The following is a 16,613-nucleotide window of genomic DNA, read 5'->3' on the forward strand; positions in this document are numbered from 1 at the left end:
CAATTTATTTTAAAGACCATGCCATATTGATAAATACAGAGCTGTCTCATGTTTTTTTATTTTTATTTTTATTTTTTAAGGACTCAGAGGTCATAGTTCACGTTTCTGAATAAAAACAATTTCTCAGACATAGAGATATTAGAGATGATATTTTACAAGGGCATTGAAGACTGTGGTTTGTAGGATTCTCTTAATGGAGGACCATATTTTCTCCATACAAAATGCTGGCTTTTTTTTTTTAAACTGATGTATAGCTGACACTCATTGTTACATTAGTTTTGGGTGTCAGAGCTGCTTCATTTTTAAGTGGCTGTCTAGTGGTCCACTATATAAGAGTACTACTATGATTTATTTAACATGTACTTTATAAATGGAAATAGCCAAGATTTCATCATTCTTTCATTTATTCACCAAATATCTTGAACATCTACTATGGCTAAGGAACTCTTCCAAGATGCTCAGGAAGACATTAGTGAAAAAACAGAGCTCCCTGCCTGTGTAGGGAAATATAACAATTATCCTTGTATGTGTTTTCATTTGCACAGTTGTGAGAATATTGGTAAGATTAATTCCTAAGAAAGAATATATTTGATTAAAGCATTCTTATAGAGATTTCCAGATTTCTCTTCATGAAAGTTGCACTAAAGTTCATTAGCAGGACACCTGGGTGGTTCAGTTGGTTAAGTGTCCCACTCTTGATTTTGGCTCAGGTAGTGATCTTACAGTTTGTGAGTTTGAGCACTGAGTCAGGCTCTGGGCTGAAAGTTCAGCGCCTGCTTAGAATTCTCTCTCTCCCCCTCTCTCTTTACCTCCCCTGCTCATTCTCTCTCTCAAAAAATAAATAAATAAAACTTTTTAAGAAGTTCATTAGCAATGTATATTAGTTTGTATTTCCCATACTTTTGCCAACAGTGTCTTATCAAACTTTTTGATCTTCGCCAAGCTAATAGTCTTTAAAAATCTCACTGTAGTCTTATTTTGCAATTATCTCTATTTTAGGTGAATTTAACATATCTTAATATGTTTAAGAGCCCATATTTTTTTCTTTTTGGTGAACTTTCTGTTTATGTAATTGCCCAGTTTTATACCGGTGGTTGACCTTTTTACATTGATTCATAGCCACTTACTGTATTTTAGAGAATTGAGTGATATAAGTTGCAATTTTTTCCTAGTTTTATTGTCCTTTCAATTTGTTTAAAGTGTTTCTTCTTGAAATTTTTTCCTAGTTTTTTGTTGTCTTTCCATTTTCATTAAAGTGTTTCTTCTTTGAATAACTTTAAAAATTTTGATATAGTTCAATTTATTAATCTTTTATTGTATAGTTTCAACTATTTTGGTCATACTTATGAAGACATTTTACTCATAAAATATTAAAAAATTCGTCCACATTTTTGTAGTTTCATTATTTTTCTTGAATCCATTTGGAATTTATTTTGCTACAAGACAGGAATTCATTTTTCACACAGAGCCACCAATTATCCCATGATTTCCAGTCAATAGCCCATCTTCAGCCTATTGATATGAATTAGCATCTTTTACATATTCTAAATTGTCTGTATACATTTGGGCTCATTTATGGACGATCCTGTACATTCATGCATATGTTTGAGTTATTGGATCCCTATAACATGATATCATATTCTAAAGGACTAATTTCCCACTGCAATTTTTTTTCCTGGAAATTTACTGACTATTCTTGCTTTTTTTTTTTTTTTTCTATTTTTCCCTCTGAATTCTAGAAAGAACTCATTCAATTCTAAAAGAAGCTTGTTGCCATTTTTATTGAGCCTATGTTAAATCCATAGGCTTTTTAGATAGAGATGAGATCTTCATTATTCTGAGTTCTATCACTTAATTAAAAGATATACTTATTCATTTGTTTAATCTTCTTTTGGCTCCCTTGATTGAAATTTTCTTCTAATAGTTTTCTTCTAATAGTTCTTGCTCATTTAATTAAGTTTATTCCCAGTTTTTTTGTATTTTTTATTGCTACTGTAATGTTCATTTCTTCCATTATGTCTTCTAATTAATTGTTGTCTGAAGATATGAAGACTATTGATTTCTATTTATTACCTTTTATCCAGTCACATTTTAAGTTCTTTTATCATTTGTAACAGTTCTGAGTATAGATCTCCCAGATTTCCCAGGTAAACGATCATATCCTTTACAAATATCCTAATGTTACCCTTTTCTTTACAGGTTTTATTCTTCATTTCTTATCTAGTTGTATTCACTAATGCCTCCAGAAATATTCCATGAATATTTAATATTATATATATTTACATAGTAGTGATTATGGAAATGTTTTTAGTGTTATGCCATTAAGCATAATGTTGGCTTTGGAGACATGAACATAAACACATGTATACTGTTTATATATATAACATATTAAGGAACTTTATCCATATTTATCACATCAGTAAGTGTAAACAAGATAAACTCATTTATTAAAATTAAAATGTCTTATGTTATAAGCCAAATGTAAATATAGTGTAGACAAAAAACAAACATAATTAGAATGATTCCAAAATGAAAGAACAAGGATAGATAAAATTATATCAGATAAATAAAAACAAACAGAAGGCACATGGCTAAGAGTTTAGTAAAAGGTAAAGTTTAGTTACTGGTAAAAATATTATTCATGTCAAAGAAGAGTATTTTATAATAAATGACTATTCTTTATGATAAAAAAAGGATCATTGTGAGTAGCTCCGTTTCCAAAAAAAAAAATTAGCCTCCAAAATAATCAGAAATGCTAGAAATACACTGAACCAAATTAATAAAGACCTATAAAATCTAATAGCACAGCTAAAGGAACCAGAAGAAGAGACCCAGAAGAAGAGAAATAATAAAGATCAGAGCAGAAATAAACAATATAGAATAAAAAACAACAAACAGTAGAACAAATCAATGAAACTAAAAGTTGGATTTTGAAAAAATAAAATTGATAAACCTCTAGCCAGGCTTCTCAAAAAGAAAAGAGAGAAGACCCAAATAGATAAAATCATGAATGAAAACGGATTTATTACCATCAATCCCTCAGATATATAAGCAATTATCAGAGGATATTATGAAAAATTATGTGCCAACAATCTGGACAACCTAGAAGAAATGGACAAATTCCTAGACACCCACACACTACCAAACTTCAAATGGGAAGAAATAGATAATTTGAACAGAGCCATAACTAGTGAAGAAATTAGTTGTCAAAAATCTCCCAAAAAGAGAGATAAAAGTCCTGGACCAGATGGCTTCCCAGGGGAATTCTACCAGACATTTAAATCAGAGTTAATACCTATCCTTCTCAAGTTGTTCCACAAAACAGAAATGGAAGGAAAACTTCTGGACTCATTCTATAAAGCCAGTATTACTTTGATTCCCAAAACAGAGACTTCACAAAAAAGGAGAACTATAGGGCAATATACCTTATGAACATGGATGCAAAAATTCTCAACAAGATATTAGCAAATCAAATTCAACCAGATATTAAAAAAATTATTCATCATGAACAAGTGGTATTCATTCCTGGGATGCAGGGCTGGTTCAATATTCACAAATCAATGTGACACATCACATTAATAAAAGAAAGGATAAGAAGCATATGATCCTGTCAATAGATGCAGAAAAAGCACTTGACAAAATACAACATCCTTTCTTAATAAAAACCCTCAAGAAAGTTGGGAGAGAAGGAACATACTTAAACATCATAAAAGCCATTTAAGAAAAGCCCACATCTAATATCATTCTCAATGGTGAAAAACTGAGAGCTTTCCCCCTGAGATCAGGAACATGAGGGGATGTCCACTCTCACCACTGTTGTTTAACATAGTGTTGGAAGTCCTAGATTCAGCCATCAGACAACAAAAGTAAAAGGCATCAGAATTGGCAAAGAAGAAGTCAAACTTACACTTTTTGCAGATGACATGACACTCTACACGGAAAACCCAACAGACTCCACCAAAAGTCTGCTAGAACTGATACATGAATTCATCAAAGTTGAGGGTACAAAATCAGTGTATAGAAATCAGTTGCATCTTTATATACCAATAATGAAGCAACAGAAAGAGAAATCAAGAAACTGATCCCATTTACAATTAGCCCAAGAACCATAAAATACCTAGTAATCAACCTAACTGAAGATGTAAAAGATCTGTATGCTGAAAACTACAGAAAACTTATGAAGAAAATTGAAGAAGTCACAAAGAAATGGAAAAATATTCCATGCTCACGGAATGGAGGAATACTGTAAAAATGTCAATCCTACCTAAAGCAATCTACACATTCAATGCAGTCCCAATCAAAACTGCACCAGCATTCTTCTCAAAGCTAGAACAATCCTAAAATTTGTATGGAACCACAAAAAAACCCAAATAGCCAAAGACATATGGAAGAAGAAAACCAAAGCAAGAGGCATCACAATCCCAGACTTTAGCCTCTACTACAAAGCTGTAATCATCAAGACAGTATGGTATTGGCACAAAAACAGACACATAAACTAATGGAATAGAATAAAGAACCCAGAATTGGACCCACAAATGTATGGCCAACTAATCTTTGACAAAGCAGGAAAAGAGTATCCAATGGAAAAAAGACAGTCTCTTTAGCAAATGGTGCTGGGAGAACTGGACAACAACATGCAGAAGAATGAACCTGTACCACTTTATTACACCATACAGAAAAATAAACTCAAAATGGATGAAGGACCTGAATGTGAGACAGGAAACCATCAAAACCCTAGAGGAGAAAGCAGAAAACCACCTCTTGACCTCAACCACAGCAATTTCTTACTCGACACATCTCCAAAGGCAAGGGAATCAAGAGCAAAAATAAACTATTAGGACCTCATCAACATAAAAAGCTTCTGCGCGGCAAAGGAAACAATCAACAAAACTAACAGACAACCAACATTATGGGGAAAAATATTTGCAAATTACATATCAGATAAAGGGCTAGTATACAAAATCTACAAGGAACTCACCAAACCCCACACCTGAAAAACAAACAACCCAGTGAAGAAATGGGCAGAAGACAAGAATAGGCACTCTTCTAAAGAAGACATCCAAATGGCCAACAGACACATGAAACTATGCTGAATGTCATTCATCATCAGGAAAAACAAATTAAAGCAACACTGAGGTACCACCTCACACTGGTCAGAGTGGCTAAAATGAACAAGNACAACCAACATTATGGGGAAAAATATTTGCAAATTACATATCAGATAAAGGGCTAGTATACAAAATCTACAAGGAACTCACCAAACCCCACACCTGAAAAACAAACAACCCAGTGAAGAAATGGGCAGAAGACAAGAATAGGCACTCTTCTAAAGAAGACATCCAAATGGCCAACAGACACATGAAACTATGCTGAATGTCATTCATCATCAGGAAAAACAAATTAAAGCAACACTGAGGTACCACCTCACACTGGTCAGAGTGGCTAAAATGAACAAGTCAGGAGACTAGATGCTAGCAAGGATATGGAGAAATGGGAATCCTCTTGCACTGTTGATGAGAATGCAAATTGGTGCAGCCGCTCTAGAAAACAGTGTGGAGGTTCCTCAAAAATTTAAAAATAGAACTACCCTATGAGCCACCAACACCACTGCTAGGAATTTACCCAAGGGATACAGGAGGGATGACGCATAGGTGCACATGTACCCCAATGTTTCTAGCAGCACTTTCAACAATAACCAAATTATGGAAAGAGCCTAAATGTCCATCAACTGATGAATGGACAAAGAAGATGTGGTTTATCTATACAATGGAATACTCCATGGCAATGAGAAAGAATGAAATCCTGCCATTTGCAGCAATGTGGATGGAACTGGAGGATATTATGCTAAGTGAAGTAAGTCAGTCAGAGAAAGACAGATACCTTATGTTTTCACTCATATGTGGATCTTGAGAAACTTAACAGAGGACCATGAGGGAAGGGAAGGGGGAAAAAAAGAAGTTCCAGAGAGGGAGGGAGACAAACCACAAGAGACTCTTATATACAGAAAACAAACTAAGGGTTGATGGAGGGTGGGGTAGAGGGGAAAGTGGGTGATGGACATGGAGAAGGACACTTGTTAGGATGAGCACTGGGTGTTGTATGGAAACCTATTTGACAATAAATTATATTAAATTAAAAAAAACCAAAGAAATAAACCCAAAGTAAAAAAAAAAAACAAAAACAAAAGAAGACGACCTTAATTCAACTCTTTAGTTCATCCTAGAACTAGAGGGGGAAAAATGAGGATGTGGATGATGTTAGTAGTAAAACTTAGTTATGTATAACTTTATAACACATAGAATATTTTAAAATGAACTATGTATTTTATTTGTCTAGAAAGAAAACCTTAATAAATTTTGTCAAATCAAAAAATATATAGATACCATTTTATTAAATGTAATAACACTATAAATTAATTATTAATTTGTAAACTATCCTTGTCATCTGAACCATCTCTTACAGGAAAAGAGGAAAGCAAAACCAAAATTTGGTATCTAGCAAATGTTTTGAAAACCATAACATATCGACTATTGTGGAATATTAATAAGCAAAAATAGGAAGAAATGGGGCATCTGAATGCCTCAGTGGGTTAAACTCCTGACTTGATTTTGGCTTAGGTCATAATCCCACAGTTTGTGAGATTGAGCCCCTCACTGGACTCCAGGCTCTGGGCTGCCAGCACAGAGCCTGCTTGGGATTCTCTCTTCCCCTTTCCTACTTACGCACTCTCTCTTCTTTCTCTGTATCATAAATTGAGGAAAGTAAAAGGAAAGAGCCCATAAAAACACAAGCTGAAAGAAATTAAGTGGAAGAAGCATCTGAATTATTCCAAGAGTTTGTCTTAAAAGAAATCAACTAATTAAAAAAGAAGGAAAAATCACTGAAATGATAAATAATAATGTACGAATAACCATAGATATAGAAGAAACAGAAACCATAATCAACTAGCTATCATAAAATATAGGAAAAAGTAATTAAAGATTCGTCTCCCCACTGTTCTCTTTTCTCTTCCATTGCCAACAGCAATAAGCCAAGGATATTACACTGTGATTTCTACCAAATCTTTAAAGAAATGATAGTCCTAATGCTATATAAATTGTTCCACAGAATAGAAAAAGCAAGCTTCCAAGTTCTTTTTATTAAGCAAGTATAATATTAATACTAAAGCTCCATGAAACAGACCATAGGAAAAAAAGACTAATATTGATATAAAACATCTTGAGTAAAATATTAGCAAAGAGAATACATCATAATATTAAAAAGTGATAAACCATGACCTAATGCTGCTTTTTGCAAAAATGAAATAATTGTTCAATATGAGGAAATTTCTTGATGTCTTTTACATTAACAGAGAAACTGACAAATGACAATTATTTCCACAGATTCATTAAACATACATTTATTGAATGTTTACCATCTGCCAATCACTGTTTTTATTACTAGGGACATATTAGTGAACCAAAAAGATAAAAACCTCTGCATTCATACCTGTTTGAAACAATGGAGAACTTCAGAGCTTGAACCTGAAAAGACATTTTGAGCTAATATAAAGCCTATACCACTACACTGTCCTTTTTCAAAATAAAAATTATAAACACCATCTCGAGTAGTGATATTGGTCCTCTGTACTTTCCTCTGTACTTCCCAACTACTACATCCAAGTATTCTTCTCAACACTTTCTCACACTTAAAAATATTATTTATTAATGACAAATTTGAGGTGATCAAAATTTGGTTCCTCTGTTATCACTATTCTCGCCCTTACTCCTTAACCACATCCCCCAGCTCCACCACCACATGACTATCACAGAACTTTTTTTTTTCTTACAAATAGTTTATTGTCAAGTTGGTTTCCATATAACNCTATTTCATTACATGTGTTAACAATATCAGTCCTTTGAGAAATGCATTTTGGAAATTGGCTTTTAGATGTAGAAACACATGAGAAATGCTGAATTAAAAATTATTTGATTGGCTTACCATTTCACACATTTATTTCATCTTCTAACGTATTTTCATTTAACCTCCATATACCTCCTTGTGAAATCTCATTCTAGAAAACAATTGAGTTGGGAGGAAGTAGGGATTAGAGACAGTATATTATAATCTGAAAAAGTTAAACATGATATATCATGCACCAAAAACTTCGATGGTAAAGGAGGAAAATGTAGTATGTTTATAAGCTAAGTGAAATGGACATTCATGTTTTATCTTTTCTGCATCTCTCTTTCCATTTATAGATGACTCTTCATTTGCTCCATATTGGATTGTCAACCACAGAGGTGTCCTCACCCATTGAGATTAGAGGTTGACATTGCACAGAGATTAATCCCAAGAATGGACATGTAATCCACACAGAGCTGATCTGAGTCATTTAATGAGATCTGATATAAGATATAAATATTTGGGTAGAGGGTGAGAAGGAGAGAGGAAGAGAAGGGGAGGGAGAGAGGGAGAGAGAGAGAGAGAGAGAGAGAGAGAGAGAGAGAGAGAAACTCTCTACCTCTGAGATTTTAAACTAAGGAAAATGTTAAGTCTAGAACTGCCAGTGGACAACTTTCCCACTGTGTAGAGAGGCTGAGAATAAAGCCAAATCAATGAAGATAAGCTAAAATCTGGAGAGAGGCAAGTACAAAGGACTAATGTCATTGTTTGAACACCTGGAGCCAGCTGTTCCTGGGGCCTAGGAAATCCTGAACTTTACTGGAGCAAGTTTTCAGTGTGCAAGAGGAGCTTTGAACGGATCAGTGGTCTGGCACCAAGAGAATGTCAGAAGGTACAAGCGATAACCAGTTTGAGTTCTGAAGCCTGAGATTAAAAAAATATTAATTCCATGCACAGAAATAAATGAAATAAATGATGATAAAGAAAAACTATGTTTTCTTTTTTATAAAACATGGAGGAAGGAGATAGATGACTTTTTATTTTTTTTTACCCTTTTATTTTTTTTTTGAACACCTGTTTATTTTTCTTTCTTTCTTTTTTTTTTTTTTTACAAATAGTTTATTGTCAAATTAGTTTCCACATAACACTCCGTGCTCATCACCACAAGTGTCCTCCTCCTAGATGACTTTTTAAATGATCAGAAAGAAAATAACATAGAAGAATTAGCTTTTTCAAAGATGAGAACTAAGAAAGTGGGGCTGGACTAATATTCATTGGCACAACAGAGGAATTTTTTCCTGAACTTAAGAAAGATCTGACTTTGTTCATCTAGAATCACTCAAAATTCATAAAGAATGAATAATAATTGCCATTCATAAATTTCCTTCCTGGTATCAGATGTTTGGAGTACAGAGCCTGATGTGGGACTCAAACTAACAAAACTGTGAGATCATGACCTAAGCCAAAACCGAGTTGGAAGCTTACCTGACTGAACCACCCAGCCTCCCTAACTATGCTTTTAATATTGGTAAAATTTCTGGTGAAGTTCCTCTTTCATTTTTTGATACTGATCAGTTTTGCTACAAGGTTATCATTTCATTGATCTTTTTAAAAAACAGTTTATCATCAAGTTGGTTTCCATATAACACCCAGTGCTCATCCCCACAAGTGCCCTCCTCCATGCCCATCACCCCCCTCTTCACCTCCCTCCCACCCCCATCAGACCTCGGTTTGTTCTCGGCATTCAAGAATCTCTCATGGTTTGCCTCCCTCCCTCTCCCCCATTATTTCTCCCCTTCTTCTCCTCCATGGTCCTCCGTTAAGTTCCTCCTAATCCTCCTATATGTGCAAACATATAGTATCTGTCCTCCTCTGCCTGACTTATTTCGCTCAGCATAACACCCTCTAGTTCCATCCATGTTGCTACACATGGCCAGATTTCATTCTTTCTCATTGCCATGTAGTATTCCATTGTATAGATAAACCACATCTTCTTGATCCATTCATCAGTTGATGGACACTTAGGCTCTTTCCATGTCTTGGCTATTGTTGAGAGTGCTGCTATGAACATTGGGGTACATGTGCTCCTATGCATCAGCACCCCTGTATCCCTTGGGTAAATTCCTAGGAGTGTTATTGATCTTTTTAAAGAAGAAAGCCTTTATTTAATTTGTCCCTATTTTATTGTTCATTATTTATATACTTAACTTGGGTTCTTATCCTTATAACTTTCTTCTGTCTGGCTATTTTGAGCATAATTTGCTCTTCTTTTACTAGCTTCTCAAGATGGAAGCTCATATCATTGAGTTTAAACTTGTTTTCATTTCTAACATAAGCATTTAAAGCTCTAAATTTCTCTCAAATCACTGCTTTATCTGACAACAACTTTTGAAAATTGAGATAGAATTGACATAAGTTTAAGGCATAAAATGTGTTGATTTGATACTTTATATATTACATGATTAGCACCGCAGCATTACCTAACACCTCTATCACATCACATAATTATCATTTATTTTTTAATGAGATCACTTAAGATCTAGTTTCTCAGCAACTTTGAAGTACATACTACAGTATTGTTGACTGTCATCACTATGCTGTGCATTAGATCTCCAGAATTTATTCATCTTCTATCTGCAAGTTTGTACCCTTTGACCAACATCTTCCATCCCTAAGCCCCTGGTAACTACCATTCTACTCTGTTTTTGTGAGTTCAGCTTTTTATTTTTATTTTTTATTTTTAAATATTTTTATTTATTTCTAGGAGAGAGAGAGAGAGATAGCATGAGCAGGGGAGGGTCAGAGAGAGAGAGGGAGACACAGACTCCGAAATAGGCTCCAGGCTCTGAGCTGGCAGTCAGCACAGAGCCCGACGCGGGGCTCGAACCCACGAACCACGAGATCATGACCTAAGCGAAAGTCGGACGCTTAACAGACTAAGCCACCCAGGCGCCCCAAGTTCAGCTTTTTAGAGTCACATATTCAGGTCCATCCATGTTGTCACAATGGCAAGATTTCCTTCGCCATGGCTAAATAATATTCTTGTGTGTGTGTGTGTGTGTGTGTGTGTGTGTGTGTGCGCGCGCGCGCGTGTGTGTTATTGCACTTAGGTTGTTTTTGTGTCTTGGCTATTGTGAATAATGGTGCAATAAACATGTGAGTGCAGATAGCTTTCTGATAATGTTTTCATTTCTTTAAAAAAAAATTTTTTTTTAGTGTTTATTTATTTTTGAGCACAAGAGAGAGACAGAGTGCAAGCTGGGGAGGAGGAGGAGAGAGAGGGAGACACAGAATCTGAAGCAGCCTCCAGGCTCCAAGCTGTCAGCACAGAGCCCTACACAGTGCTCAAACTCACAAACCATGAGATCATGACCTGAGCTGAAGTCAGACGCTTAACCGACTGAGCCACCGAGGCGCCCCACATTTCTTTTCGGTATATACCCAGAAGTGGGATTGTTAGATCATATAATAGTTCTATATTTTTAATTTTTGTGGAACCTCCATACTTGTTTCTATAATGGATACACCAATTTACAGTCCCACTAACAAGTGTTTTCTTTTCTCCACATCCTTGCCATCACTTGTTATTTCTTGTTTTTTTGATGCTAGCCATTCTAACAGGTGTAAGGTAATATCTCATTGTGGTTTTGATTTGCATTTCTTAGATGATTAGAGAGGTTGAACATCTTTTCATGTATCTGTTGGCCATTTAGATGTCTTCTTTGGAAAAATGTCTATTCAGTTCCTCTGCCTGTTTTCAAATCAGATTTTTTTTTTGGTTCTTTAGCTATATAGGTTCTTTATATATTTTAGATATTAACTCCTTATCTGATACATGGTTTGCAAATATGTTCTATTCAATACATTGCCTTTTCACTTTGTTGACTGTTTATTTTGCTGTTCAGAAGCATTTTAGTTTGATTTAGTCCCACTTCTTGATTTTTGCTTTTGTTTTATGTGGTTTTATTGCTATATACAAAAATTCATTGCCAAGACCAACATCAAGTGATATTCCTCTGTTTTATTCTAGGAGTTTAAAATTTTCACAAGGTCTGGGGTGCTTGGGTGGTTCAGTCAGTTAAGTGTCTGACTCTTGATTCTGGCTCAGGTCATGATCTCATGGTCCTAAGATCAAATCCCACGTTGGGATCACACTGAGCATGGAACCTGCTTAAGATTTCCTCTCTCTCCCTCTCTCTCTGCCCCTCTCCTGCTTTTGCTCTCTCTGAAAAAAATTTTTTTTCAGGTCTTAGTTTAAGTCTTTACACCATTTCAAGTTAATTTTTCTGAGTCACGTATAATAGGGGTCTGATTTCTGCATGTGGTATATAGTTTTACCAATACCATTTTTTTGAAAAGACTATCCTTTTTCCATTGAGTTTGATCGGCTCACTTGTTAAATATTAGTTAACTGTATATACGGGATTTCTTTCTCAGCTTTCTATTCTGTCCAATTGGTCTATGTGTCTATTTTTATGCCCACACCATACTAATTTCTAGAGCTTTGTAGTATAGTTTGAAATTAGGAAGTGTGATGCCCCCAGCTTTGGACTTCTTTGTCAGAATTGCTGTGGTTATTTGGAGTCTTTTGTGGTTTCATCTAAAATTTAGGATTGTTTGTCTGTTCACATGAAAAATGCCGTTATAGTTTTTTCTATTTTTTTATTTTTTTATAGTTTATTGTCAAGCTGGTTTACATATAACACCCAGTGCTCATCCCAACAAGAGCCCTCCTCCATGCCCATCACCTTCCTTCCACTCTCCCCCACCACCATCAGCCCTCAGTTTGTTCTCAGCATTCAAGAGTCTCTACAGTTTGCCTCCCTCCCTCTCCCCAACTATTTTCCCCCTTCTTCTCCTGCTTTGTCCTCTGTTAAGTTCCTCCTAATCCACCTATATGTGCAAACATGGTATCTGTCCTTCTCTGCCTGACTTATTTCGCTCAGCATAACACCCTCAAGTTCCATCCATGTTGCTACACATGGCCAGATTTCATTCTTTCTCATTGCCATGTAGTATTCCATTGTATAAATATATCACATCTTGATCCATTCATCAGTTGATGGACACTTAGGCTCTTTCCATGTCTTGGCTATTGTTGAGAGTGCTGCTATGAACATTGGGGTACATGTGCCCCTATGCATCAGCACTCCTGTATCCCTTGGGTAAATTCCTAGCAGTGCTACTGCTGGGTCATAGGGGAGTTCTATTGTTAATTTTTTGAAGATCTTCCATACTGTTTTCCAGAGGGGTTGCACCACCTTACATTCCCACCAGAGGCATCACCATCCTGGACTTTAGCCTCTACTACAAAGTTGTAATCATCATGACAGTACGGTACTGGTACAAAAACAGACACATAGTATGGTTCAAGTCCAACATGTCTTTAGTGTTCTTTTCTCTGGATGGTATATCCAGAGAAATTGGGATACTGAAATACACTACCATTATTTTATTGTTGTCCACTTCTCTCTTCAAATCTATCAATATTTGCTTAAAATATTTAGGTGCTCCAATACTGGATGCATATATTATTATTATTATTATATTCTCTTGATAAGTTTACATCTTTATCATTATGTAAAGACCCTCTTTGACTCTTGTTATAGTTTTAGGCGTAAAGTTTGTTTTATATAGTATAAATACAGCTACTAATTTCCATTGTTTTGGAAAATAGTTTCTCATTCATTTCTGTGTCTAGCCTTGCCTTCCTGAACTGAACAAGGGTCAGAACTGTGATTGTTTTTTTGGATGGGGTAAGAGAAATTCCAGAAAGATTAAATGCAAAAAAAAGCACACAAAAAATACTAGAAGCAAATTTTTGGACACAGATGGTAAAGGATTTTGTAAGCTTAAAAGCAGAAAAAATTACACACACACAAAAAAGAAATAGACATGGATGCATAACACAGTTTAAAAAATAAAAACAATAGAATTAAAATGGTAAACTTTGGAAAAGTTTGCAACAACTTATAGCAAAAAATTAATATCCTTCTTATTTAAACATATGATTCAAATAAAAATAATACTATGAATGAAGTAACAAACAGGAAAATGGTATGCTAATGATAAAAGAGGAAATACTAATGTTTAACATTTGAGAAATGTTAAATACTATTTATGATAAAAAATAAATGCAAATACATGAAAGAAATAGCATTTTAGGCTTATAAAATTGATAAAGATTAAAACGTGATTTAAAAATGATTCTCAGACCTGGTAAATAAGCATTGCCAGACCCTCTAATATTTTGTTGATTTGACTATAAATCAATGCAAACATTTATGTAAGCATATGGGCAATATAAATCAAGAATATAAAAGACTTACAGCACTAAGATATGAGGGAAATGCAAGTGAGAAAATGAAGGATTGCAGTTGGAGTGTAAGCCATGCTTTCACCAACACAATTCATAAATATACTATGTATATGTGAGGCGAGTAGGGAAGTCCACTAGGGATCTTACTGCATAAAGGTCTGCAGTAAGAATTGAAAATAAAGGAGCAGGTGGCAAGCACACCTGTAAGCATGTGCCAATAACTGTCTCAGTCTCCTAAGGGAGGAGAGATTGATTTCAGATTGGTCCTTGGGTCCATCTCTCAAAGATGCAGATGAGGAAGAGAATGGTTATGTGATATAGATGACAGTCTATTTACATAGTTTATATGACTTCATTTATATCCTTTATTAGGACTTGGTCTGGGTAAGGATTCCCTTCCTATTATGCCCATTCTAAATATGTCCACTTTGGAAAATTCCTCTTAAGAATATTTTAAAAGTTGAGGTGTGGGAGCATAATGATGTTATTATTAACTATTCTTTTATTTAAAAAGTCATTAAACTGGGCACCTGGGTGGCTCAGTCAGTTAAATATCCAACTCTTGGTTTTGGCTCAGGCCATGGTCTCATGGTTCATGAATTCAAGCCCAACATCAGGCCCTGCACTGACAGCATGGAGCCTTCTTGGGATTCTCTCTCTCTCTCTCTCTCTCTCTCTCTCTCTCTCTCTCTCCCCTTTCCCCGGCTCATGTGCTCTCTCTCAAAATAAATAAACTTGAAAAAGTCATTAAATCATGTTAATTCTATTCCTACCATATCTCAAATTTAGATCACTTAAGGAGAATCAGATGCTCCACATGAGGTACATGATGAACTACACTCTGTACTAAAATCCCTTTTTCCTTGACGAAATCAGATTTTGTCAACCTTTAGAACAACTGATGCAAGGGTAATTATTATTGTATAAAACCATTATCCATATTTTAGAAATATACTTCTGAGGCACCTGGGTGGCTCAGTCCGTTAAGCGTCCAACTTCGGCTCAGGTCATGATCTCATGGTTTGTGCGTTCAAGCCCCCATTGGGCTCTGTGCGGAGAGCTAGCTCAGAGCCTGGAGGCTGTCTTTGGATTCCGTGACTCTCTCTCTCTCTCTCTGACCCTCCCCTGCTCATGCTGTCTCTATCTCTCTCTCAAAAATAAATATTTAAAAAACATTAAAAATTTTTTAAAAAGAAATATACTTCAAAATGAAGTATATTTTTTCTGAAAAATGATTTTTAGATATTGACATGTCTAAAAATTATAAAACACCTTTCTTGTTCATCCCTTCCCCTAATTTCTTAGAGTTTATTACATATTTAAGATTAAAAGTTCATAATTAAAATATAAAACAATGTTTATTATTTTGATTTGTAAGAAATTAAGAAAAAGCCAAAGAAAAATCTTACTTTTGGTTAATGCATATAAGGGTAGAAACACAATGATTCATCTTAACTTTTTCATTAAAGGACGTATGTGAGTCAGCCTACACTTTGTGTTTTGAGTTGATTGTCTCCTCACTCCATGAATCTTTTATTTATTTATTTATTTATTTATTTATTTAAATTTCAGCTAACAGTTAATATACAGTGCAATTTTGGTTTCAATAGAATTCAGTGATTCATTACTTACATAAAACATCCAGTGTTCATCACAAGTGCCCTCCTTAGTACCCATCACCCATCTAGCCCATCTCCCACCTACCTCCCCATCAACCCATAGTCTGTTCTCTGTTATTAAGAGTCTCTTGCGGTTTGTTTCCCTCTCTTCCTCTCCCACTTTCCATGTGTTCATCTGTTTTGTTTCTTATATTCCACATATTAGTGAAATCATATGATATTTGTCTTTCCCTGACTGGCTTATTTCACTTAATATATTCTAGCTCTATCCACATGGTTGCAAATGGCAAGATTTCATTCTTACCATTTCTTTTTTTTTTTTAATGTTTATTTATCTTTAAGAAAGAGAGAGACACACACACAATGAAAGTGGGGGAGGGGCAGAGAGAGACGGAGACACAGAATCCAAAACAGGCGCCAGGCTCTGAGCTGTCAGCACAGAACCTGACATGGGGCTCGAACTCACAATATGTGAAATCATGACCTGAGCTGAAGTGAGACGCTTAACTGACTGAGTCACTCAGGTGCCCCAAGATTTTATTCTTTCAATGGCTGAGTAATATTCCATTATATATATATACACATATGTATATGTGTGTATATATGTATATGTGTGTATATAAGTGTATATATGTATATGTGTGTTTATATGTGTATATGTGTATATATATATGTATGTATATACACATCTTCTTTATCCATTCATCAGTAGATGGACATTTGAGTTCTCTCCATACTTTTGTTATTGTTGATAATGCTGCCATAAACATTGGGGTGCAGGTACTCTCTTT

The sequence above is a fragment of the Crocuta crocuta genome, unplaced genomic scaffold (assembly GCF_008692635.1).
Source record: "Crocuta crocuta isolate KB4526 unplaced genomic scaffold, BGI_CrCroc_1.0 scaffold30, whole genome shotgun sequence".
NCBI classification, from domain to species: Eukaryota; Metazoa; Chordata; class Mammalia; order Carnivora; family Hyaenidae; genus Crocuta; species Crocuta crocuta.